Source organism: Rhinatrema bivittatum, chromosome 4 (assembly GCF_901001135.1).
Source record: "Rhinatrema bivittatum chromosome 4, aRhiBiv1.1, whole genome shotgun sequence".
Lineage (NCBI taxonomy): Eukaryota > Metazoa > Chordata > Amphibia > Gymnophiona > Rhinatrematidae > Rhinatrema > Rhinatrema bivittatum.
Genome location: NC_042618.1, coordinates 433045849 through 433069712, shown reverse-complemented (window position 1 = coordinate 433069712; position 23864 = coordinate 433045849). Strand labels below are relative to the sequence as shown.

Sequence of the window (23864 nt, the reverse complement as noted above, 5' to 3'; positions counted from 1 at the left end):
AGTTGCATTTTAGACGCGTTCTGGTACATTTTCAGACACATTTCAGAATTGTACTGAATTGCTGCAGCAAGTCGGAAGCGACGCCTTGGAGGTAGCTGTCCACTTCCCAGGTGCTGATCACGTCCTGTCCATCCAATTCGGGGTAGGGGACACTCTTTACGTATTGAGTCCCTTTCTCCCAATTCGTATCCTTTTCCAGTACCACTTTAAGCCGCAAGAAACCTTATATTGAGCCCGCATTCCCTTTGTTTCCTTTAAATATCTGTAAAAGGCTGAATGTGTTTCCCTTCCTAGAAATGAGTATCGGCTGAAAACAGATACCGGTACCCTTGACCCAGGAGTCCCACGAGCAAAAATAGGAATCCTGCAAATACACGAGCAGAGGGCAAGGGAAGGAGGGAGCAGCCGAATATTACAGCCTTGCAGGGGGGGGAAAGAGGCGACTCAATCCCTGCAAAGACCACAGCAGCCACACTAAAGGACTCGGTTCCTTTCCTGCCACTGCGGGGAGAAGAGGTTGGGAGCCGAAGAAAAAACCCGGCAAGACGGAGCAGTAAGCCTGGGGGGTAATTCTCGCACTGCAATCTCTCCGTGCAGGGAAAGGAAGAGAAGTAAACTGATCCCCAGCCTCCCATCCTGCTTTGTGCTCCCTCGCTCCCGCACAGAAGCTGCGTTTCTGTGTCACAAACTCAGACATCCCGTCTCCGCCTGACAGAAGAAAGTTTGATCTATAGGGGGTGGGGGGAAAACGACTGAACGTGGCGCCTCTCCGCATCCGCTTTCAGGTGCAGCGGGCCAGACGGGCAGAACGCTTCCTGGCCCTTGTGCACCGAAGCTGAGGGCTCTTACGCGTCAGCGAGCCTCGTCCCTCAAGCGCAGAGATTCAGTGGAAGAGGAGGCAGACCCCAGCCAGCCCTCCCTCCCCGCTCGGCTGCGGGAGGGTGGGGTTTACTCGCCCGGCACTAGCCCCCCGACCTGCTGACGCTGAATGTTCGAGCCAGAGGCTGCCGGGGAGGGAACACCTGAAGGCTCCAGCGCCGGCTGCCCCGGGAAGGATCGCTGGGGTCCCAGCGTCAGCTGCCGGCACCTGGCGCGGACGAGCTCGCAGGCTCTGCAGCCCGGAGAAGGAGCCTCGCCACCCGAGGTAAGGCTGCACCAGAATTGCTTTGCTTGCCACGGGAATACTTGTGGGTGGGGGGAAGGCAGCGCTAACGCAGGAAGGCTGAAGCTTGGCGTCCGGAGCTGGCTTGGCTGCTGCTGCTGCTGCTGGTGTCCTTGTCTCTGCGGGCTCGGGAGCGTAGCGCTGGGATTTGAGGGTCCATAGTACATCGCGGGAGCCGCAGCTCCTCTGCCACATGTTGGGAGGTTTCAAGGCGCCAGCCTGGGCTGTGTTTATAGTGCAGAGCTCAGCCTGAAGCGGACACCACTAGTGTAGCCCTGAGAAGGAACCGCTGGTGCCTGCCTGCCTGCCTGCAGAATGGACCCTCAGCCTTCTCTTCGTTTTTAGTTGATTTGCAAACTGTTGACTTCTTCGCTAACGTAAAAATCATGGTGCATTGTGCTGAAGTTGTCCTTAACCTTGCTTGCCCAGCCTGCAGCGCAGCTTGTTGGGGGGTCAATTAGCTTTGCAAGAACCCTTGTGCTAATTGTGCTGTTAACAATGCCCTGATTAACTAGTGAAATGCATGTGCGATCCTATAACATGGGGACTATGCGAATGCTTTTAATTTAACTGATGATACTGAGGCATGATCACGGCTTATTACCAGTAGCAGTTAAATTGCAACAAATCCCGAAGCACAAATGCTGGAATGGCAGAGCCGAGGGATTAGTGATGGCGCAATTGCAACATTCAGAGCAATTTCAGTAGATTGCATTAAGTTCTGCAATTAACCCTTCAGAGAAGTCAAGAGCAAGGTAGCCTGCCCTGCTGGGGCTTAGCTGGAGTCGGGCTTCTTTCAGTCGGCGGCACAAAGAAGCAGGGCAAGGCTATTGTATCGGTGGTGTTGATGGTTTGCGTTTTGCATCTGCTGCTCTGCGAATAAATGAGGTTTAATCTCCTCCCCAGATTCTTTGTACATTAAGGCTTGCATTCATCGCGAAGCTCATAGCAGCAGAGCGCTGGAAACTTTAGTCTGTAATAAATAGAGCTCACATGAGTTGCGTTTAGGTGGAAACTTCAAATCATGTGAAGGCAGACGGAGCCAGCAGGTGATCCCGTGTGCACTGAACATTTCTGTTTTATGAAAACGTTATCTTCTATTTTACCTGCTTGTTGTTGACGTTTTTCCCTAATGGATAAGAAAGGTGTTCCTCCCTAGGCCAAACGTTGCTCGCTTTGCAAGCTCCAGTGCACGGCGGGGGGATGGTGCCTGACATCCCAGAGTGCTGCTTCTCAAAGGCAACCTAGGGTCTGTTTTGGTTTAGAAATGATCCCTTGCCACGGTAGTATGGGGAAAGCCGGAGGTGCACCTGCATCCTAGTCTGCCCCTCTCAGGGTGAGAAAGGTATTTCTTCATTTCTCTGAACTCCCAGGCTGACTTTTTACAGCTTAAATGGGGGGGGAAAAGGAGAAGCTAAGCCCTGTTAAACTCTTTCACAATATGCCTAGTTTGCTTTCTAGGGACAAAAGAGGCAGAATAAGTTCATATTAACCTGTTTTGTTTTTAAAGTGCTCCCCCCCCCCCCCCAGTTAATTCCTGGTTAGAAGTTTCTGATTTGCTATTTGTCTTAGTGTCTTTAACACTAAAACCGGGGGCAGTCCACATGACAGATCTTTTGGGATTTGAAGTCGAGCAGAGGTTGAGGCAGCAGTTATATTTTTTACAACCCGCTTTGAATCCGAGATTTCATGCTGTGAAATGTTACCTTTATCTCCTTGCCATGTTGTGCCACTCATCCTTCATAGTTACAGATAAAATTGCTAACACCTTTCTGAAATATGGACTCAGTCTGTGTCTGAAGGTGAGCGAATGGGCCTAGTGGGTTTGCTTTTTCTTCTGCGCTTTGGCCAGTATAAAGCCCATGCCCTGACCCTTACAAATATCCGGGACAGCCCTGAGGGGGTGGGTCCCCCTGCCATCACCGGGGGGGGGGGGGGGGAACGTTATCCCAGAGGCTGCGCTCCTTTTTCTGTGGCTGTTCCTGCACTGCAAGGTGGAAATTAATCCTGCCAGTAAATTCACTTGGGGGTGGGGTGGGGTGGGTGTGTGTGCAGGTTTTTACTTTAGTAGCCTGTGCTCTGAGTGGGATGTGTCACCAGTTTCGAAGCCTGGAATCTTACATTAAGGAATGATACCGTAGATGAAGGTCAGTTTAATTAAATGTCATTTAATCTGGCTCCTTGCTGCAGTGGCCATTAGCCGCTGCATGCATCAGCGAGCATCATGAAGATGAGGGTGTAGAAGGTCTGAATCTTTTGTTCATTTTATGTGCTGTGATAATTCCAGGAATCTATTTTGTGGTGTTATCCTTGTAGGAAGTGCCTTGGGCCGGTATTACCATAACTTGCCATATGTAAAGTGCAATATTCATTAGGGATGCGCGCAAACTTTTTTTTTTTTTTCATTTTGTTTTTCTTCTTGGGTTTTTTTTTTCATTTATGTAAAATGAAACAACAAAACAGGAAAATCGTAAATTTGGGTTTTGTTTTGTTTTTTTTAATGTTAGGCCCTGTGGGAAGAAGAAGAAAAAAAAATCCCTCCTGGCCCTCCCCCCCCCCCCTCGAAACTCTTATCATATTTTCTTTGTTCTCCTATCCCCAGCTGCTCCTTCCCTGCCAGAGAGATGCTTAGAAATGGTACCAGCGGACTCAGGCTGGTGCCATTGTTTAATTTATTCTGTACAAAACAGTGCCAGCCTCAGTCCACTGGCGCCATTTGTAATTACAGCGCCGGCATGGCAGGAGCGACAGGGGGTCACTCCTGCTCTGCAAATATTCCTTAGTTGGCTTAGTAGGTCCTGGGAATGTTGTTGGAATAAAGTGAGGGGGGTGCGGGAAACAACCCTAAGGTTTCATTATTATTTTCTTCTTGTTTGGAAAAAGAATTGAAATTTAGTTAAAATTTCACATTTCATTTCAAACACACATACGGCCCTGATATTCAATCGGATCTCAGTACTGAAAATAACCTTCCCAAGCCTGTACTTCTTCCCTGGGCATACCTTATTTTCTACAATACCTGCTTACGCACCCTGAATCCTACAGCTTCAGAGAGTGGTACAAGTCTTGGCTCTCCCTGATCACAGCTGCCTTTTATTTATTAAGCGGGTTTTGTATAATACATTTCCTGACTCCTATTTCTCTTGCCTGACTAAATTGTAAGGGACTGGTGCTTACCTGTAACTGTACAGTGCTGTGTACATCTAGCACTACTCTAGAAATAGGCAGCAACAATTGAACAGGTTTGATGTTGTGGTGTGCATCCAGGGGGCTCAATAATAAAACAGCCTGTACCTTGTACCTGCAGGACTGAGAGCAAAGCTTTCTAAGGGAAACCTTCCTGTAGAGTTTCCCTTAGGAAAATGCAGGGCTCCTGTGTTGCAGGGCATCCACATTTTTCTGCCTGCTTTTGAAATTTTGTGCAAATGTACTTTGTATGAGGATTTGAAAATGCAGTCCCACTCCCTGCATGGCCTTACCCTCTCTCTTTTATGCTGCAAGTAAAAGTACCTATGCTATAAAAGGGGGAAGGGGTGTGTATGCAATTTTTCAAATTCCCCCCATTCCTGCTGGTAAAATGGAAATGGCTTTCATTACTTCAGCCCCTAATGCGCTTCTGTCCAGCAACAGTGAGTACAGTGAGCAAATCCTGTGTGGTTGCTGTGTTTCTCCCCACTGGGAAACTTACTAAGGCAGGGGGTCCCCAAACTTGGCCTTGGAGGGTCATGACCCCTAGGTGTTTTCAGCCACAGTGACTATGTATGAGATCTACCAACAATGGAGGCAGCAGTGCATGCAAATCTGACTGGCCAGATGTGTCCCAAGAACTGGATGCCTGCACCAGAAGACTGTACCATCTGCTTAAGTTACAGCACATGCAATGATGCGATCCAGCTTCTATATCAGAGTGATTACTAGTGATTTTTGTGGACTTCGCCGTTGGAGTTTGAGAGCACAAGAGCTTTCTAGCTCCTCTTGCCTTGCAGGCTTGAAGCCTTGGTGAGAATCTTAGGTTTGAGGGCAAGATTTTCTGTAAGCTCATACCCAGCGGCTAGTGAGCTGTTTCTCTTTTTTTTTGTAATTTTGTTTTTGTTTTGGAAGGCAGGGCATTTTTTTTTTGTTTGTTTGGATTTTTTTGTAGCAGGTCTCTTGTTTTCTAGGAGGCTGAATCCGGGGTGGTACATAGCCCGTAGAGTCTATTTTTCTATTTCACAGGAAAAACACGTGGCTGCTGGGGGAGCCGGGGTTCCTCTGGCAGGGAGGCCCCTGGCACAGAAATGGGACAACACACTCAGTGGGTGCTGTGAAGTATGAGGCACTCTTGCAATAAAAGGGTTGGTGTTTAATTGAAAAAACTTTGCTTCAATTTAAGCAAGATAATCCAAGATAGAATAGCAAAACTCATAAAGAGCAAAGTAAAAATCATCGCAAGAAAAGTAGTGGTTTCCTTATCCATGGTGCATCGTCTAGACACCCTCCTTCCTCTAACTGACCCAGGCTCCACAGTCTTCACTATCCCTTCCCCATAGAGGGTGGGATGATTGTCCTCATTAACCACTGGGGTAGCATACAAAAATCCCCCTAACTGGGACAAAATAAAAAAAAAAGTCTTCTCAGATTCCCCAGGTCTCCTCTTTTGCTGTTAATTGGGTGCAAAAAGGGAAGAACCCTAAGAACATTTAGAGGGGGTGGGGATTGCCCTTCTTTTAGGAGCTGCTCCTCACCGGATAGCAACACAAAAACTTGCACTGCTCGCAAATCCTACAAGCGTCCTCTCTTCTCACTACTCCCCAAAACTCTTCACTTCTCCAAAACTCCTGGGTCAATCTACCAGGGGTGTGGACCCCCCTCCCCCCCCCCCCCAGGCAAGGACCCTTTGCACATTCTCGGGAGGGGGGGGGATTTATATCCCTGAGACGCATCCCACAAAAAAGGTGGGGTAAAGGCAAGGGGAGGTTCCCAAAAAAATAAAACCCCCAAGATGCTGAAAAAACTCAGGGCAAAATATTAGCGGGGACTACAGTTTTAATGTTCTTGTCCTCCCTTCCTTTCAAGAGAGAGAGAGAGCACTGAAGACTTTGACAACTTCATTGGTTACTATTGACTCTATTATTATTATTATTATTTTTAATTGCCTCGTATGTCTTCAGATGACTTTATGGTTTATGTCCGGCTCATTTGAGCATGCATCTCATTTGGCATAGACCATGTCAGCGACTGCACGCCTCCCAGGCTTGTCTGATCTAACCGCTCCTTCATGTAAAGCAGCAAAGCCTCTTTGTGACGTACGTGAAAGCTGCAATGTGCTCCTTTTCTAGCGGGTAAGTAACATTTGAAAGACTTGGTTCTTTAAGAAGGCTTACACTTGATTCTTTAGGCAAAGCACTGCTAACCTAGTCTGACCAGACACTGTTTTTTGGGGGGAGGGGGATACATTTTTCTATGTGAATAATTTTGAATGCAGACCGCTTTGATGTGTACTTGGATAAGGCAATATAGGGATAGAAACTAAACCCTGCTGTTTTCTGGAGAATTAAAATCTGTTCTCTTGGTTAGACATATCTTAGCTGTCTAAGCTGCTGGTGTTGGGTGGTACCGAGTTGTATTATGTTATTTAGCGCAGTCTATTTGAGACTTTTTATGTAGGTGTTCCTCTGCATATTTTAAATTATAAGTTTGTGTGGTTTTAATGTGACTTTTTGTTGGCGTAATACAAATAAGATGCGAGTCAGCACTTTGGGCCCTGAAGACCAATCCATGTCCCTCACACCAGGATTCTGCAGAAGAAAGTCAAAACAAAATCTTGCGACTGAGTCTGATCCCCTTCTCCAAAGCTGAGGCCCAGGAAGAGGTTACACATAGAAATAAAGGTCAACAAATAAGTTATAGGTGAGACATAACATTTTGATTTGCAAAAACACTGCTCAAAGTGTCTAAACATAGAAATGACGGCAGAAAAGGACCAAATGATCCACCCAGTCTGCCCAGCAAGCTTATACCAGTATCTGCTGCACTGTGCAGGTTACCCCCATGCTTATCAGTTTCTCAGACCATAAAAGTCAGGGCTCTCGGATGCTGTTTGAATCCAGTTTCCCTTAACCATTGCCATGAAAGCAGAGAGGAAACAACAAAAAAGTAGATGCCCAAGAAAGTCTTTTCCAAATCTTTTATTGGTGGAGACGTGTAGTAATTGTTTAAAACGCCTTGCTGTTTTTTGGGTCCATGAAAGCAGAGAGTAATGTTGGAGATGCATCAAAAGTATCAGGCTTAGTGATTGCGGGTAGTAAGCACCGCATCGGCTAGTTTCCTTCATGTTTATTTGTTCCCCAAATCGTAAAAGTCGGGACCCTCATTGGTTGTTGTCTGAGTCCATGTCCCCTTTTCTCACTGCTGTTGAAGCAAAGAGCAATGATGGAGTTGCATTAACAGTATCAAAGCTTAATTGTTAAGGGTAGTGTACAGTAGCAACTGCCACACCAGCAAGTTACCCCCAGTTACCCCATGCACTCCTTTTTTTTTTTATTTCTAACCTCTAGCCTTTAGGGATCCCGGGTTTATCCCATGCCCCTTTGAATTCCTTCCCGGTTTTCGTCTTCACCACCTCTTGCAGAAGGGCATTCCAGGCATTCACCACCCTCTCCATGAAGAAATATTTCCATACATTGGTTCTGAGTCGTCCTCCCTGGAGTTTCATTTCATGACCCCTAGTTCTATTGATTTCTTTCCAATGTAAAAGATTTGATGATTGTGCATCATTAAAACCTTTCAGATATCTGAAGGTCTGTATCATATCCCCTGCACCTCCTTTCTTCCAGGGTGTATATATTCAGATCCTTCAGCCTCTCCTCATAAGTCTTCCAGTGCTGACCCCACACCATTTTGGTCGCTCTTTGGACTGCCTCTATTCTGACTTTATCCTTTTTTAGATAAGGACACCAGTATTAAACGTAGTACTCCAGGTGAGGCCTCACCAAGGACCTGTACAAGGGCTTTATCACCTTTTTTTTACTTACTGGTTATTCCTCTCTCTATGCAGCCCAGTATTCTTCTGGCTTTTGCTATCACCTTGTCACATTGCTTTGCCATCTTCAGATCATCAGACACTATCACACCAAGGTTCCTCTCCCAGTCCGTGCGCATTAGTCTTTCACCGCCCATCACATACTGTTCTTTTGGATTACTGCACCCCAGATGTGTGTGACTCTGCACTTCTTGGCATTGAATCCCAGCTAGCAAATCTTTGCCCACTCTTCGAGTTTTCTTAAATCACTTTTCATTCTCTCTACTCCTTCAGATGTGTCCACTCTGTTGTAGATCTTAAAATCTTCCATAAATAGACAAACTTTCTTTTCTTTCCACCAGGTTGCTCACAAAGATATTGAACAGAATCAGTCCCAAAACTGATCTCTGTGGCACTCACTTAACACGGTTCTTTCTTCAGAGTAAGTTCCATTTACCATTACACTCTGTCTCCTGTCAGACAACCAGTTTGCAATCCACGCTACTACCTTAGCACCCACTCCCAAGCTTCTCATTTTGTTCACGATTCTTCTATGTGATACCGTAACAAAAGCTTTACTAAAATCCAAGTGAATCACATCGAGCGCTCTTCACTGATCCAATTCTTTAGTCACCCAAATTTAAAAAATCAATCAGATTTATCTAACAGTACCTTCCCCTGGTGACTCTATGTCTAACAGCAAATAATTCAACAAGTACATTATAACATTGGTTATTGAAACAAATTAAAATATCTATGCAAATAGGGGATTTTTCTTCTTGTTATGGTTCTACATGCCATATATAATTCCCTAAGTTTGGCCTGTACTATACATTGTATTTTACTTTTATTTGTCTGACTTATAAATAGAGAATTAAAAAAAACCCCACACAAAAAGACTAAATCAATAGCTAGTCATAGGCCTGACGTGATGAGTATCAAGATTCATCACCCTGGGAAAAAGGCAAAGCAGATTTGTACATGAGTGTATTGCAAAGAAAGTCATAGTTGATTCAAATTCCCTCCTCATAGGGTGGATCTTCTCTGATTCTGTAGCTGCTGTATGTAGATAAAGGTCAAATAATAAGTTGTAAGGGATGCCTTTTTATTTGGCTTGGGGAGTTTGAGTCAGGTTGGGGTTTGATGTAATTTCTATCTCTCCTGAAATTAAAATTTGTAAACAAATGGGACAGAGTCAAATTTCAAAAACCTCCCCAAACTGAATCATAATCAAATAACTGAGAATGCCTATTAGCAATAGATAGAAAGTACCCTTTTCCAGAACTTTAGTTAACTTAAATGTAGCTGCTAATGACATTTGAGATATTAAACTCTTTGTTTTAGATGTTATTCTTAAATCCCACCACTAACTCAGGAGCCCAAGCTTAGAAAGAGAGGTGATAAGCAAAACCTACAACTCCTGAAATTGCAGAAAAAAGCTGGGCCTAGAAATTTGTTATCAAAGGACATGTCCACCATACTTGAATGTGGGAGGCATAAAGACTGCATCCTATCCAACATATCTGGATGAAGAGTTGAAGTTATGAAAAAATTTAGGGAACCTATATGTACAGTGAATGAGTCTAATCATGAGGGTCGAATGGTTAGTACATAGTGATGTGATGCATTACGTAGCAATCATCTAATGTTAAGTTCCCTGTTCCGCTTGTTGATGAGAGTCTAACATACAGGTACCATCTAGTAACTCCAGTAACCCATTATAAAGAGTAGACATTTTGTTTCAACCTTTTTTATCATCCCACAGCATAGATTGAATCTGATTCTGCTATTGCCTTTAGGAGTTGAGCTGGCCATTTGGGGAGGGGCAAGGCCATACCCTGTTGGTGTCCCCACCACCACCCCTTTGCTCCCATCTCAGTTCTCCAATGGAGGGGAAGGGATGGTTTATTTCTAGAGGGACGGATGATAAATGGCCTTCCATGATTTGGGAGAGGAAGAGCTAGAGTGTGCCTGGGACCATGGCCTTTTAAGTTGTTGCTGGCCCACCATCCAGTGTCTTTTCTCTCCTCAGTGGCTTTGGTTTAACTTGTGGTAGTTGGCCTCCTTGCTTATTGGATATTCATTACCCATGCAGGAGCGCACACTAACAGAGACTGTGCAGATAGATCTGGAGAACGGGCATGACACTGGGTCAATGGCATCAGCACACAAAGTGGCCTGTAGTGAAATTAGGAGTTCAGTAGCAGTCGGGCAGCTTCTGGAACATTTAAAGGGGTAAAGTGCAGGACTGCAGGAAGGTGTGTTTTTCATTGTAGCAGGTGGGAGGCATGTTGCTGCTGTTTTCTGTATGGCTGGATTGGGCCATGCTGTGGCTAGGTTTGTGGTGGAGAGGAGATCTTCTGGCAAGATACCATAACTTCCAAGTTTTCAATGGGAACTTGACCAGGTTGGTTATGGGGCTCTTGGGTGTGGATTGATCAGCCATGAGACTGGACCAGTGATCATGCTAGCATGATGTATACTACATGGTAGCGTAAGTAGTAGTGGCCTTCTTTTTTGGTATCAATAGGGAATCGGCAATCATTTTGTGGGAAGTCAGTGTCACTACCAGCCTTGTGGAGGCCAGCCTTGCTTATAGAGCAGCCATGTTGTTGAGGTCGCCCTCACTTATATTGCAGTTATCTTCAAGGTGTCAGCATTACTCTCAAGGCAGTCATCTTGAGGAGGTCAGTTTTACTTTGGGGATGGCAATCTAACAGGGTCATTTCTCAAATTGCTATAAGGCATTTTTTATGCGTTAAGGCATTTTTGCATGCATTAAGCCCCTTTAACGCATGCAAAAATGCCTTTAATGCCTGTGAAAGCACCTTAACGCATGGTGCGATGCAAATCAGAAAAAAGGGAGGAGTTTGGGGCATGATTTGTGACCGAGTGGGCTGGGATCACTATACATGAGAGAGAGAGAGAGACAGACTAGCCATAATACCCTCATCCTAGGTAGGTATTTATATCTCTATAGGAGGCCCACCTAGTAACTCAAGGTGAGGCCTAGGTATTAGTGTAGGGGTTGGGGGCCACTTTGACATTCAAAATGAGACGTACAAACAGAACAGTGCTCTCTTGTGAAGATTTGATGACCTTCGGAGTGAGGAAACTTACCATCAAGCTAGGTTGAGAGAACATTGCACAAATCTCATCTATGGGCGAGTTTCCTCACTCCGAAGGTCATCAAATCTTCACAAGAGAGCACTGTTCTGTTAGTACGTCTCATTTTGAATGTCAAAGTGGCCCCTAACCCCTACACTAATACCTAAACCTCACCTCAAGTTACTAGGTGGGCCTCCCATAAAGATATAAATACTTATCTAGCATGAGGACATTATGGCTTCTCTCTCTCTCTCCTCTCTTGGTTGTAGAAGGGCCCTGACATTAAGGCTGGCTTTCCGAGAGCTTTTCCTATTACATGTGATATTTAGTGCATTTTGATAAATCCAGGCCTTAGTGAGATATACCTTACTTATAGTACAGACATCTTGGGTAGGTTTGCATCACTTATACAGCAAACATTTGTAAGACATCAGCTGGGCACTGGTGGTGGCCATCTTGGGGAGTGAACCAGGTGTCTGTATCAGCTAAGTTAGTATATAAGGAGGATGATGTGATTGCATGCGAATTGAGGGCCATAACAACAAAACAAATTAGACAAATGGTTGACTCCTTTTAATACAAGGGGCGGGGGGACTTTAAATTACAGAAGGAAGAGTTTCAAAGTATTTCTTAAATTACAGATTGCTTAATAGTTGTACTCTTCTAGTAGTCAATGCTTTTTATTGACCCAGTATTCAATTATGCTGCCTATGGAAATGGCATACAAAAACAATGAGGACTGATTGTTCCACCAAGGACCAAGGGTGCCCCAAAAACATGGACCTGTTGCTGAGCCTGCTGAAGATGTGCATGCTTCCAAGAGTCACTCTTCCTCAGCATCTCAACAGAGCAGGAAGAAATGAATGAGCTCATCATAAGGCTTCAGGATCAGGCCAAGCAGCATGGGACCAGCTGGTATGTTAGCACCTATGTGACAAAGTGGATGAAGCCTAAGACTCTGCCACGTCTATCAAACTGAACACAATGTTAAAAATATTTTTAAAATTGTACTCAGTTTGATAGGCGTGATTTTGAGAGTACACTCTTTGGGTGGAGAATTATAGATTGGCCTAAGAACGTGCCACATAGCAGGCAGATGTCCAGGTTCATTCCTCAATGAAGGAAGGAAATGTCTCCCCCCTTCATCCGAATCTGATAAGTTTGCTCCATCCAAGGACTCGCATCACCACATGAGCTCCAACTCTGATTCTTCTCTTAATGACTCTAGCGATGATGAATTAGCTTTATCTAAGATTATGAAAAATTCACTTAAAGAATTCAGTAGGGAAAAATCCATTAAGAAAAGCAATAAGTTTGGTGAGATATGAGAACAGAGCGATCACAGATCCAGTAAAGGTAGTAGAGCCAAGAAAGGGGCAGACGCAATTCTGACGTTATCGGAAGCTAGGACTTCTGAGGATTCCAGATATGGAGTAAATGAGAAGTCCCAAAGAAAATGATGAAAAAAATTTGGAAGATGAGCTATAAGTCGCACCAGATGGTCTTACTCACAGTTCTCCTCTTCAGATGTAAGAGTGGGATTTTTCTTAGGAAGAGTCCAGATAGCAAGGAACACAGCAGTTCTGTCAGATGGACATCCATTGGGAAAGTTGACAAAAACTTGCCCCTGGGAACTCAGGAAAAAATCTGCACAAAAATGTAGAAACTCGGGAATTATCCTGCAGTGGGTCACCTCTGATCCAATCCCCTTAGTGTAAGCTGGCGAGCAATGGGATCCTCCCTACATCCTGATCTAACCTACCTGATGGATATGCCAAAGGTACAGCCAGAGGTACCAGGGTTGACATAGGGTAGTGACTTCAAATGTAAGTCCAAAATTCAGCAACTAAATATGTTACCAATCTCACAAGGGACTGATCCCCTTTCCATTTCTGGTGGGGTTCTGGGCCATGGGGCCTAATACCAAAGACAGGTTAACAAACTCTAACTTAGGAAAAATCATTCCTACACCTCTGTCTTCCACATCAAAGTGCCACACTGTGAAATATTGCAAGCTGATTTTATAAACAGCATGGGGCTGGCCATTCCAGCAACTTCAATGGAAGAGCTGTTCCAAATAGTACACCCCCTCTTCTCCTATCTATCCTAGCTCAAAGGGTTCAAGACTAAGGCCATATAAAGATGATCCCAAAGGGTGGTATCCTGAAGCCATACCGTATGAAAACAGTAGATTTAACACATAGGGAGTTGATATCTGAGAAGAGGATATAAACAGGACATTGTTGGCATCTAGAGATATCTTGTATAAGGTGCCTTTGATAGTGAGCCCATGAATAGCCATGGATTCTCTTAACAATTGTGCCATAAGTCTTATGGGTAAAGAGGAGAGAAGAAAGGGGACAATCTTAGAATTGGTGAAATAAGAAAATGAAACCCCATTAACAGTGACCTTGGCTTGGGGATCAGAGTAAAGAGCCCACAACCCAGCAAGAAAGACTAAAGAAATGAACTTTCTGTAAATTTAGAAATCATAAAAGTCCAAGATGTACAGTCAAATACCTTTTTGGTATCCAATGATGTCAGACCAGATGTTTTACTAGATTCAACCCAGCTGATAGTAAAAAGGTGTCTGGAATTGCCTGATAAGACCCTTCCCTTAAGGAAGCCAGTTTGGTCAGAATAGACCAAAACTGGGAGCAATTTCTCTAACAGCAACTGCAGGATGTTCACTAATATCTTAATATTTACACTAATTGATGAAATGGGCCTCTAAGAGCCACAATCTAGATCATCTGTCTTCCTTTTTGGTGTAAGACAAAAATATTGTCTTCCTATAGATTACCAGAAGTGCCAGGGAGTTTGACATAATTAAACAACCTATGTAAGATGGGAGACAGCAAAGACAAATACCTCTTATACCATTCAACTTGAAAGGCATCAGGGCCTGGGCATTTACCAGAAGGAAGAAGTTTGATAACCCCAGAGAACAGTGATGCCGATACTCCTTATGTTCCTCTGTCAATACCAAGTGAACTGTGTCCAAGAAGGAGCTGATAGGTGCATAGAAACACAGTTATTCAGGTGCATAAAGTTTGGTGTGAAAATGTTCAAAAACCTCATAAATTTCCCTTAGAAAATACGTAACCCACCCATTGAAATCCCTTATTTTATACACAGACATAAACTGCTTTTTTTTCCTACATGAACCTGGCCAGAAACGTCCCTGGTTTGTCTCCATACTGGTAAAACTTCTGTTTAGAGAATCGAAAAGATTTCTTAATCACTTCTGTCTCCAAAAGTATTCCACTCTTCTCTGGCCAAAGTAAGCACCTTAAGTATTTTTCTAGAACCATGTTGTTTATGCTCTTATCTCTATGTGACTAATTTTTTGTTAGAGGCCCATCTGGGTTTTTTTTTGTTTGTTTGTTTGTTTGTTTGTTTTAAAGTCTGAGCTCTTTAAGGCTATGAGGTAATCAATCTTATGTTTCCTTTCAAAATCTCTTAAAGGGTTTTCCACTGTAAAATGGAAGACTATTCATCAACAAGGCAATGGTACTGGAAATCAACATAGTGTCTGATATCAATGATTGAAATTTCTCCCTGTCTAGAAGGGAAAGATTCAGCTTCATGAACGGCTATGTGGGACATTGTGCTGAAGATCAAGTTGCTTAGATACTGGGTGATGGAATGCCAGGAAGAATATCGCATAAGTAAACGTTATCAAGTAAGGAGAGTGAACACAAATAATAGTCTAGTATGCTGTAATACTTCAAAGCACAAAAAGAAGTAGGTGAAATACTTAGCCCTGACATCTTGATATCTCCAAATGTCTTTTAAATTAAATTTAGAGAGAAACTTGAGAAGCTCAGTATTATAGGCATAGGGCATGATTTCCAAAAGCATTTACATGCTTAAAACTGGGTTTTACATGTGTAAGTGCATTTACCCATGTAAGACGGCTTTTTATAATTGCTACAATATATGCCATTGAATTGTCAATAGGTTTTATATAAGTAAGCACACTTAATGTGGGTAAATGGCTTTTGAAAATTGCTATGATAGTATGTTACATTTACATGCATAGCTCCTTTGAAAATTCACCTAATGTAGTGAAATCCCCGTACATCTGTCCATTTTTTTTGGACTGATGCAGGTATTCCAGCCCTAAAGGAATATCAGTGAAAGTATTTAGGCTTTTACTCAGTTTAATTAAAAAAAACAAAAAACCCCAAAGAAAATAAATGAGCCCAATGTGGGACCATATGCATTGACCAAAACAAACTGAACGGAAAACAAATCACAAGCAGGATCTAGTGTCCTTCAGAGTCCCTTTACACCTTACTAACAGCGATTGGAAGAGATTCATGAGAAAAAAAAATGCAAACAGCTCTGCTTTTAGAATTAATAGAAGTGTAATATTTTTGGGTGGGACAATCTGCCTTATGTTTTTGACACCCTGTCAGTAAGGTGAGGCTCCTGTAGGAAGGCAATCTGAGCCCTCTCCCTTTTTAGAAACAGATGTATTCGCTTTCTTTTTTGGGAGAAGAAATGCCCCGAACATTAAGGGGTAGATTTTAAAACCCCGGCGCGTGTAAATCCCAGGGTTTATGCTCGCTGGGCCTTACGCCTGCTGGGTCAATTTTCAAACGGGCCCGGCCACGCACGTAAACCCCAGGATGTGTGTAAGTGCCGGGGCTTTAAAAGAAGGCGGGATGGAGCTAGAGGTGCCCAGTACAGCGGCCATTTGTTGCTGTGCCAAGGTAAAATTTAAAAAATAGGGGTAGCTAGGATAGGGATAGGGGAAGGGAGGCTAGGGTAGAGGGTTGGGAAATTCCCTCCCAGTCTGCTCCTTAATTGGAGCGGACTGGGAGGGAACTGGGGAAGACCCCGATGTGTCACTGTGTGAATTTGCAAAATTATACACCCCCTTGTGTGCACCGACCTGGAATTTTATAACATGCGCACCATGTTATAAAATCGCGCGTCATGTGTGAGCGCCGGGTAGCATGCGCACATGGACGCGCACGCATATTTTTTAAAATCTACTCCTAAGTGAAACAAGCTTTTAAATTTGTCACCCATTTTGTAGAAAAAAGTAAATGAGATGAGAACACCATCTCAGTCAAAATAAGGCCAAAGATTTAAACGAATCTGTACTTACATACAAGGAAATTAAAGATTCTCTCTATTTTTTCTTTTTTTGATAATGTGCAACCAAACAAATAAGATAACACAGTGTGAAAACATGTAGGAAAAACAATGTAGATATAATAGACCTGATTGATATCTTGGTATTTGATAGCACTGACTGGTCCAAAAAATACAAATAGGGAAAGGTAAGATCCCACACAGACAGCCACACTTTCCAAAAAATTAAACAATGGTTTTAGGGTGGGAGAACACTCAAGATCCATAACCTACACCAACAGAAACAGGAAAAAGAAACAACAAAAAAACATAACCAAACACAGCAAAAATAAATAAATAAATAAAAACAAAAGTAAAAACAAACAAGAAAAAAGTGACAGGAAAAGGAGGTAGGTATATTTCCCCAAGCAGCGAAACAAGTTCCTAGGCTAAAGACACCAGATACAAAAAGAGCATACAAACAATTACCTGAGGGGTAGATTTTCAAACCACGCGATTTGGCCTACTTTTGCTGGCGCATCAGGCGCAAGCAAAAGTACGCTGGATTTTAGTAGATACGCGCGGAGCCGCGCGTATCCGCTAAAATCCGGGATTGGCGCGCGCAAGGCTATGGATTCTGTATAGCTGGCACGTGCCGAGCCGTGCAGCCTACCTCCGTTCCCTCCGAGGCCGCTCCGAAATCAGAGCGGCCTCGGAGGGAACTTTCTTTTGCCCTCCCCTCACCTTCCCCTCCCTTCCCCTACCTAACCCACCCGCCCGGCCCTGTCTAAACCCCATCCTTACCTTTGTCGGGGGATTTGGCGTAAATCCCCGCGCGCCAGCGGGCCGCTAGCGCGCCGGGACGCGACCTGGGGGCGGGTACGGAGGGCGCGGCCACGCCCCCGGACAGCCCCGGGCCGTAACCACGCCCCCGGACCCGCCCCCAAAACGCTGCCGACACGCCCCTAAACGCCACGACGACCGGGCCCGCCCCCAACACACCCCCGACATGCCCCCCTCGGAGAACCCCGGGACTTACGCGAGTCCCGGGGTCTGCGCGCGGCGGTGAGCCTTTAATGCAGAAAAAGCAAAGAAGTAGAATTAAAAAAAAATTACAATGCCCCGGGTATGAGACTATGAGTCGAACTATATAATATAGTGGTTCCAAAAGAAAAGGACACCCATTTACATATTGGCTATTGCCTTTATTTTTTTTAAGAAAAAAACAAGTGTTCAATAAAAAACAACCATGTGGATAAAAGGCAACTGCTGAACGTAAAATCTGGAGTTAGATGTAGTTCAATGAGAACAGCAGACAGGATAATTGTTTTCTGGAAAGCAGCTATGTTGCAGCAGAGAACAGTCACAAATGTGGGCCAAGCATGATGGAAGCACAGCACTCACTACTGCAGATGCCAAAAAAACCACATCAAAACCATGTTGTAAGCAATGCGTAAATGCGAGAGAGAAAAGGCTGCATAAACGTACTTCCAACTATCGTATAAAATGTCCCAAACCAAGAAAGACTTCTTTGTTTAGAAATAAGCACTGAAAAGCCAAAGATCAGACAAATCAAAAACATCCATATGAAGAATGAACCAAGGCAGTACCACATAAAAAGTTAACGGATGTGAGGTCTTGAGAAAAAAAACGCTGAAAAGACACCAAGCGCTGTGCCGGCATCCTGCAGAACTCAAACCCTGCAGTATTCGAAAAAAATAAAAATGATGTACGTTCACAATATGCTTATCAACTTCAACTTCTCCCAATCAAGAGATTTCAACATGTTAGATTACAAAATTGATCCTTTGTAATGTCTGTACCTAAATTATGGAATGACCTTCCTTTGTTTATGAGGGAGGAAAATGATTTGAAGTGCTTCCAATGTAAAAGACCAGTGGCTGATGGCTAATGAACTTTGAAATAAATCTGAATAAGAACCGTATGATCTCAGATTGTACCCCTGACTGGGGTAGGTTAATTTAAGATCTGAAGGTGGGATTTAGAAATTATGAATGGCATATTTTAGATGGATTAAACAATAGACACATATAAAATATATGTTGTTTTTATCTATTTAATTATGTACATTGCATTGAAAGATTTTACTGTAAAAACTGGAAGGTGATTAATACATTTTATAAATAAATAAATTATAAATAAATGACCCAGGGCTAAGTAAGGCAGCCTTCAGGCGTTTGAATCACTATCGCTATTGGCCATGGTCTTGAGATATTCATGAACAGTGGGAAGGGTCTTTGCTTTTATCACTCAAGATTATTTTAACAGAATATAACATGGCATATACCAGGCCCTCTTATACAGCTCCTGTTTAACTTCTAAAAACTCCTGATAAAGCAAAACTTCTAAATTTATTTATTTATTTATTTATTTATTCATTTTTTATATACGTCATTCGGTTTAGCCATCACAACAATCTTGAAATATGTAGATTCTTGACTCTTGATGAAACTGCTTCAACTTTGCATGAGGCCAACATGATTCTAGCTTTATCATTGAAAAAGTGGATCCAAAGTATCAAGATCTGAAGTAGTGAAGAGTTCTTGGAAGCAGGGCCAGATGTGAAGTGAGTTCAGTCTAATAACCAGCGTGGGGTAAATTGCAGTAACCATTCCATAAAGATTTTGACCAGCTTAGATCGCTTCACTTTCTCGGGTAAACCTATGATACAGATGTTATGCTGGCAGCAGTTTTCTAGATAATCTTACTTTTCCAACAAGAATTTGTAAAATCTTCTAATTGTTTTCAATTTTTCTGTGACGCCACAGTAAGCGAGTTGCCCATCTCATCGAACTTTTCATTGAGGTCATCAACACAAGCTGCTGTCTTGGTAACTGATGATACATGCAAAGCCAATTTATCTACAACAATCTCAAGATGAGCATCAAGGCTAGAGTGAATTTTGAAAGAGAGCTGTTGCAGGACTTCCTTCATGGCAGTAACAATCTCGTTAGGGAGCGAGGAGTCTGGGAGCACAAACTCAGTGGGTTCCATTTGTGCTCTCCATGCCTGAATTTTTTTTTTTTTAAGAGTGATTTTGGTACTGTTTTCTTTACTTTGCACATACTTGGTCAGCCCATAAAACGGGAAGAGAGCTGTTAATCTTTACCAATCACTTTAGATATTGTATCAGCCCTGGGAGACAAACATGTAAGTTGGGACCACAGAAACAAGCTCCTTCACTCACAGCTGCATCACATGACCACATTTAGTCTTATTTTTGTGTTTGCTGCTCAGTCTCACACATATATCTTATTTCTCAAAGTTTGCATTCTTGTCTCCCTTCTAGTAGATCTTCAGTTAAGAGTATGGTGACTGCATGTGTCCTGTGGCAGTATTTCCTTGTAGTTTTGCTATAGATAGGGGTTATGGTATCTCCAAGAATAACTTTGTGTGCTTGCACCCGTTTTTATTCTCCACGTGCCGCATTGGAAGTGTGAGAAAATGAATAGTCTGTGTGTTTGGTGTCCATTCTACACTCAGTGGTTCTATAGAAAAGTCTTTATTTCTGGAAGAAATTCTGTCTGATCAGCAGGATGCCATGTGTATCCTTCGTATTGTTACACTGCATTCACACTGGTGCTTTGGGGCATGTTATAAAAGAAAATTGGTTATAGACCACTGAAGTTAATTCACAAGGGAGCCAGGTTTTTCTTGGATAGATTTGTGATTTGACTGCAGTTGAAAATTAAACTGGGACTTTTCCAAATCCTTGCAGGTTAATCCCTCGGGTTAGGTCTTCAGTCGGGTTAGTAATTCAGTGTTCTGGAGCTGGATCCTTAATATCACTGACAAAACACAGGCCTCCGCTAATGCTTTCCAAATCTGCCCCTCTCTTATGTTTCTTGTCCAGGAAGATGGAGAATGTACTGTATCCTCAGGGTCGCTCGTTAAAGTGAATTTAATGCTATTCTGTGGGCTACCTACAGTAAGATAACTTTTTAAATTGAACAGCCAAATATCATGAGTCATGCACACTGCATTTAGAGAAAATATCTCATCTAATCTATTGCAAAGTCTCTCTGCCCCTAGCTAGTGGGGTAGAAGGGGTTGCTAGGATGGTTGCTTGTATGTCTGTGGTATTCGGATATTGTTGTGCAGAGAACTGGAGACGCAAACCTAGCCCTGCTCCCTTAATGAGGGAGGGGGGGAGGGTAGCAGTAATGGGGCTGTGACTGAGACTGCTGATGGCTTCACTTCATCCTTTTCTCAGATGAATTCCACAGACAATGATAGGATGAACGTGTGCTGAGCTAGGGATGGTAGGAGGGCAGAGAAATGACAGGATCTTTCCAAAGCTGAACTTTACTTTCCTGCATCTCCTCCTCCCTCCTTTTCCCCTCACACTGTCTCCGTTTTCACTATCCCACCAATTCCTCCACTGCTCACAACTGCAAGCCATCTGATGGCAGATGAGGGACCCGAAGACCCGTCTAAATTGCTCAGTTTTCTTTCTGTTTCTGCTGCCACAGAGCCCATCTGATCTCTGGCTTTCCCTTACTGCTTTCCGGCTAAGAATCCTCTGAGCTTATCACAGCCTTTCTTCTATCCTGTTCCTGGATGTTTGTATATGCCTTCCGGCTCCGATTCGTCTGCTACATTCCCTAGTCAGATGTTTTTGGTTTTACTTAACTTTCTGATACAGAAAGTCACTTTAGCACACTTTCTCCAGGTTGAATCGCATCCTGCGATCATCTGACAAATTCTTCACTACTTTGAGAGATTCCACTAAATGGCGATTTCAGGATCTATAAAGCTTCAAGTCACCTAAAAACAATAGGTGTGATATCTGTTGAGCATTAGTGTCTCTAGAATTAAGGCAAAGTTTATAGCCCAAAGATTTAATAAGAGAAATCAGAGAAATATTCCTCACTGGATCTTGATGTTAGGAATGACAATGTCCATCTTCATAATTCAGATGGAGTGTAGTCTACCACATTTTCATGGTAATCAATCCAGGATTCACTCTGTACATTTCAAGGCCATTTGTTATCCAAGGGTGTACGATGCTCTTGAAAGCTTTCCCAAGTTACCCATGTTTTACTGGGGTTTCGACCTATCTTACAGCTGGCCATGATGGCTTTCTTCAGTATGTACTAGTACCTGGTTTCATATTCCCCTTTATGTTGCCCTTCTATTGCCATGATTTTATTAAAGTCTGTATGAAAGAATATATTATCTGATCTGTTGCAGTGAAAAGCTTGCAGACTGCAGGTAAGCACATTCTGGGTTGATGATTTTTAAGGCTGACACTTGGGTCTCCCTTAGGAAAGAGAAGTGTCTTTCTGGTTATTAACCATTGTAGTGATAATTCTGGTTGTCTGGTCAACTGACTTTTGTCATTTTGCTAGATCTTGGTATAAAGAGATTAACTGCCTGAGCCAAAAATTGGGCACTAGAGATGTGAATCGTGTGATCGATCGTCTTAACGATCGATTTTGGCTGGGGGGGGGAGGGAATCGGATCGTCGCGGTTTTGTTTTTTTAAATATCATGTAAATCGTAAATCGGGGGAGGGCGGGAAAACCGGCACACTAAAACAACCCTAAAACCCACCCCGACCCTTTAAAATAAATCCCCCAGCCTCCCGAACCCCCCCAAAATGTCTTCAATTACCTGGGGTCCAGTGGGGGGGTCCCGGTGTGATCTTCCACTCTCGGGCCACGGGTGCGTTGATAGAAATGGCGCCGGCGCTACCTTTGCCCTGTCATATGACAGGGCAAAGGTAGCGCCGGCGCCATTTTGGTTCCTGTCCCCCGACGTCACGAGCGTAGGAGATCGCTCCCGGACCCCCGCTGGACACCCAGGGACTTTTGGCCAGCTTGGGGGGGCCTCCTGACCCCCACAAGACTTGCCAAAAGTCCAGCGGGGGTCTGGGAACGACCTCCTGCACTCGAATCGTGTTGCCGTATTGCAAAATGGCGCCGGCCATAGGGCCATACAGCCGGCGCCATTTTGCAATACGGCCTGAGTATTGCAAAATGGCGCCGGCCGTATGGCCATATTGCCGTATTGCAAAATGGCGCCGGCCGTATGGCCGTATGGCCGGCGCCATTTTGCAATACGGCAACACGATTCGAGGTCGTTCCCAGACCCCCGCTGGACTTTTGGCAAGTCTTGTGGGGGTCAGGAGGCCCCCCCAAGCTGGCCAAAAGTCCCTGGGTGTCCAGCGGGGGTTCGGGAGCGATCTCCTACGCTCGTGACGTCGGGGGACAGGAACCAAAATGGCGCCAGCGCTACCTTTGCCCTGTCATATGACAGGGCAAAGGTAGCGCCGGCGCCATTTCTATCAACGCACCCGTGGCCCGAGAGTGGAAGATCACACCGGGACCCCCCCCACTGGACCCCAGGTAATTGAAGACATTTTGGGGGGGTTCGGGAGGGTGGGGGATTTATTTTAAAGGGTCAGGGTGGGTTTTAGGGTTGTTTTAGTGTGCCGGTTTTCCCGCCCTCCCCCTTCCCCTCCCCCTTCCCCCGATTTACGATTTTTGACGATAAATTGGGGGAATTCCTATTATATATAGCCTCTAACGATTTTTGACGATTTAAAATATATCGGACGATATTTTAAATCGTCAAAAAACGATTCACATCCCTATTGGGCACCTCATCAAGGTCAGGCTCTTCCAATTTGAGACTATTTTTAAACCTGGCTTCCAGTTCTCTCATTGTTAGTTCAAACCATTCCATAATTTTGATATCTGCCTCTTTCATATTCTCCTGTATGCTGGGTAACCATTCTGCTTCTCTGTTATACTGTATAGGATCCTCATACACAGTTCTCCAAAACTCTTCTGTTTCAGCTCTAGTCAGTGGTACTTTAACTGCACTAATGGTCTTCCCCAGTTCCCTATAGAATTATTTATATATCTAAAATTTCTTACCAACTGCTTAACCCAGTAAAATACCATCCTAAGCAAGGAACAATAAATGTAAACATTCATAAAACATAATAAAACAAACATACAAACAAAACCATATGGAATAAAATATTTAGCAGTTATACATTAAAATTAAACAAAAGCCTGCATAAATAAATAATGCTTCAATTTCTTATGAAAGACCTTCACATCAGTTAAAGCTATATATAGTAATTGCTTTGGGTTATTTCTAAATATTTGATTTGAATATCTTTCCTTACTATTTTATTTTTCATATTGCCACAGCTTTTGTGCTTCTGATCACTGTAGCTGTGAGGCCCTGGTGATTCTCTCCACAATTTTAAATAGACAAAAATGAATCTGTTGAAGTACAAATCTACCAAGTTTAACTGACATGTAATATTTACATAGGAAAAATATTTCATGAGAGAAAACTACACTTTGAACAGGCTCTCAGTGGGCAGTCTCGAAATCCCAGTAATTACAATCAATCTTTTATACAATATTTCTAAACATAAGGTCAGCATGATAAAGCAAAATATTAAAAGAATTTGCTTAACTTGACCAATTACAGTTACATTTCTGCATTTTATTCAAATTCCATA

At 43.5% G+C, this 23864-nt stretch overlaps 1 protein-coding gene across 1 annotated transcript in view; it reads left to right on the top strand.

Moving 5' to 3' along the window:
- The first annotated feature begins 803 nt into the window (after positions 1–803).
- The window catches only part of CNTN4 (contactin 4), a 770042-nt gene continuing 746981 nt past the window's right edge, over positions 804–23864 (top strand). Inside the window, exon 1 of the mRNA XM_029601492.1 lies at positions 804–1144. The gene's annotated coding sequence lies outside the window, so the exon portion shown is untranslated. The remainder of the gene's footprint in view (positions 1145–23864) is intronic.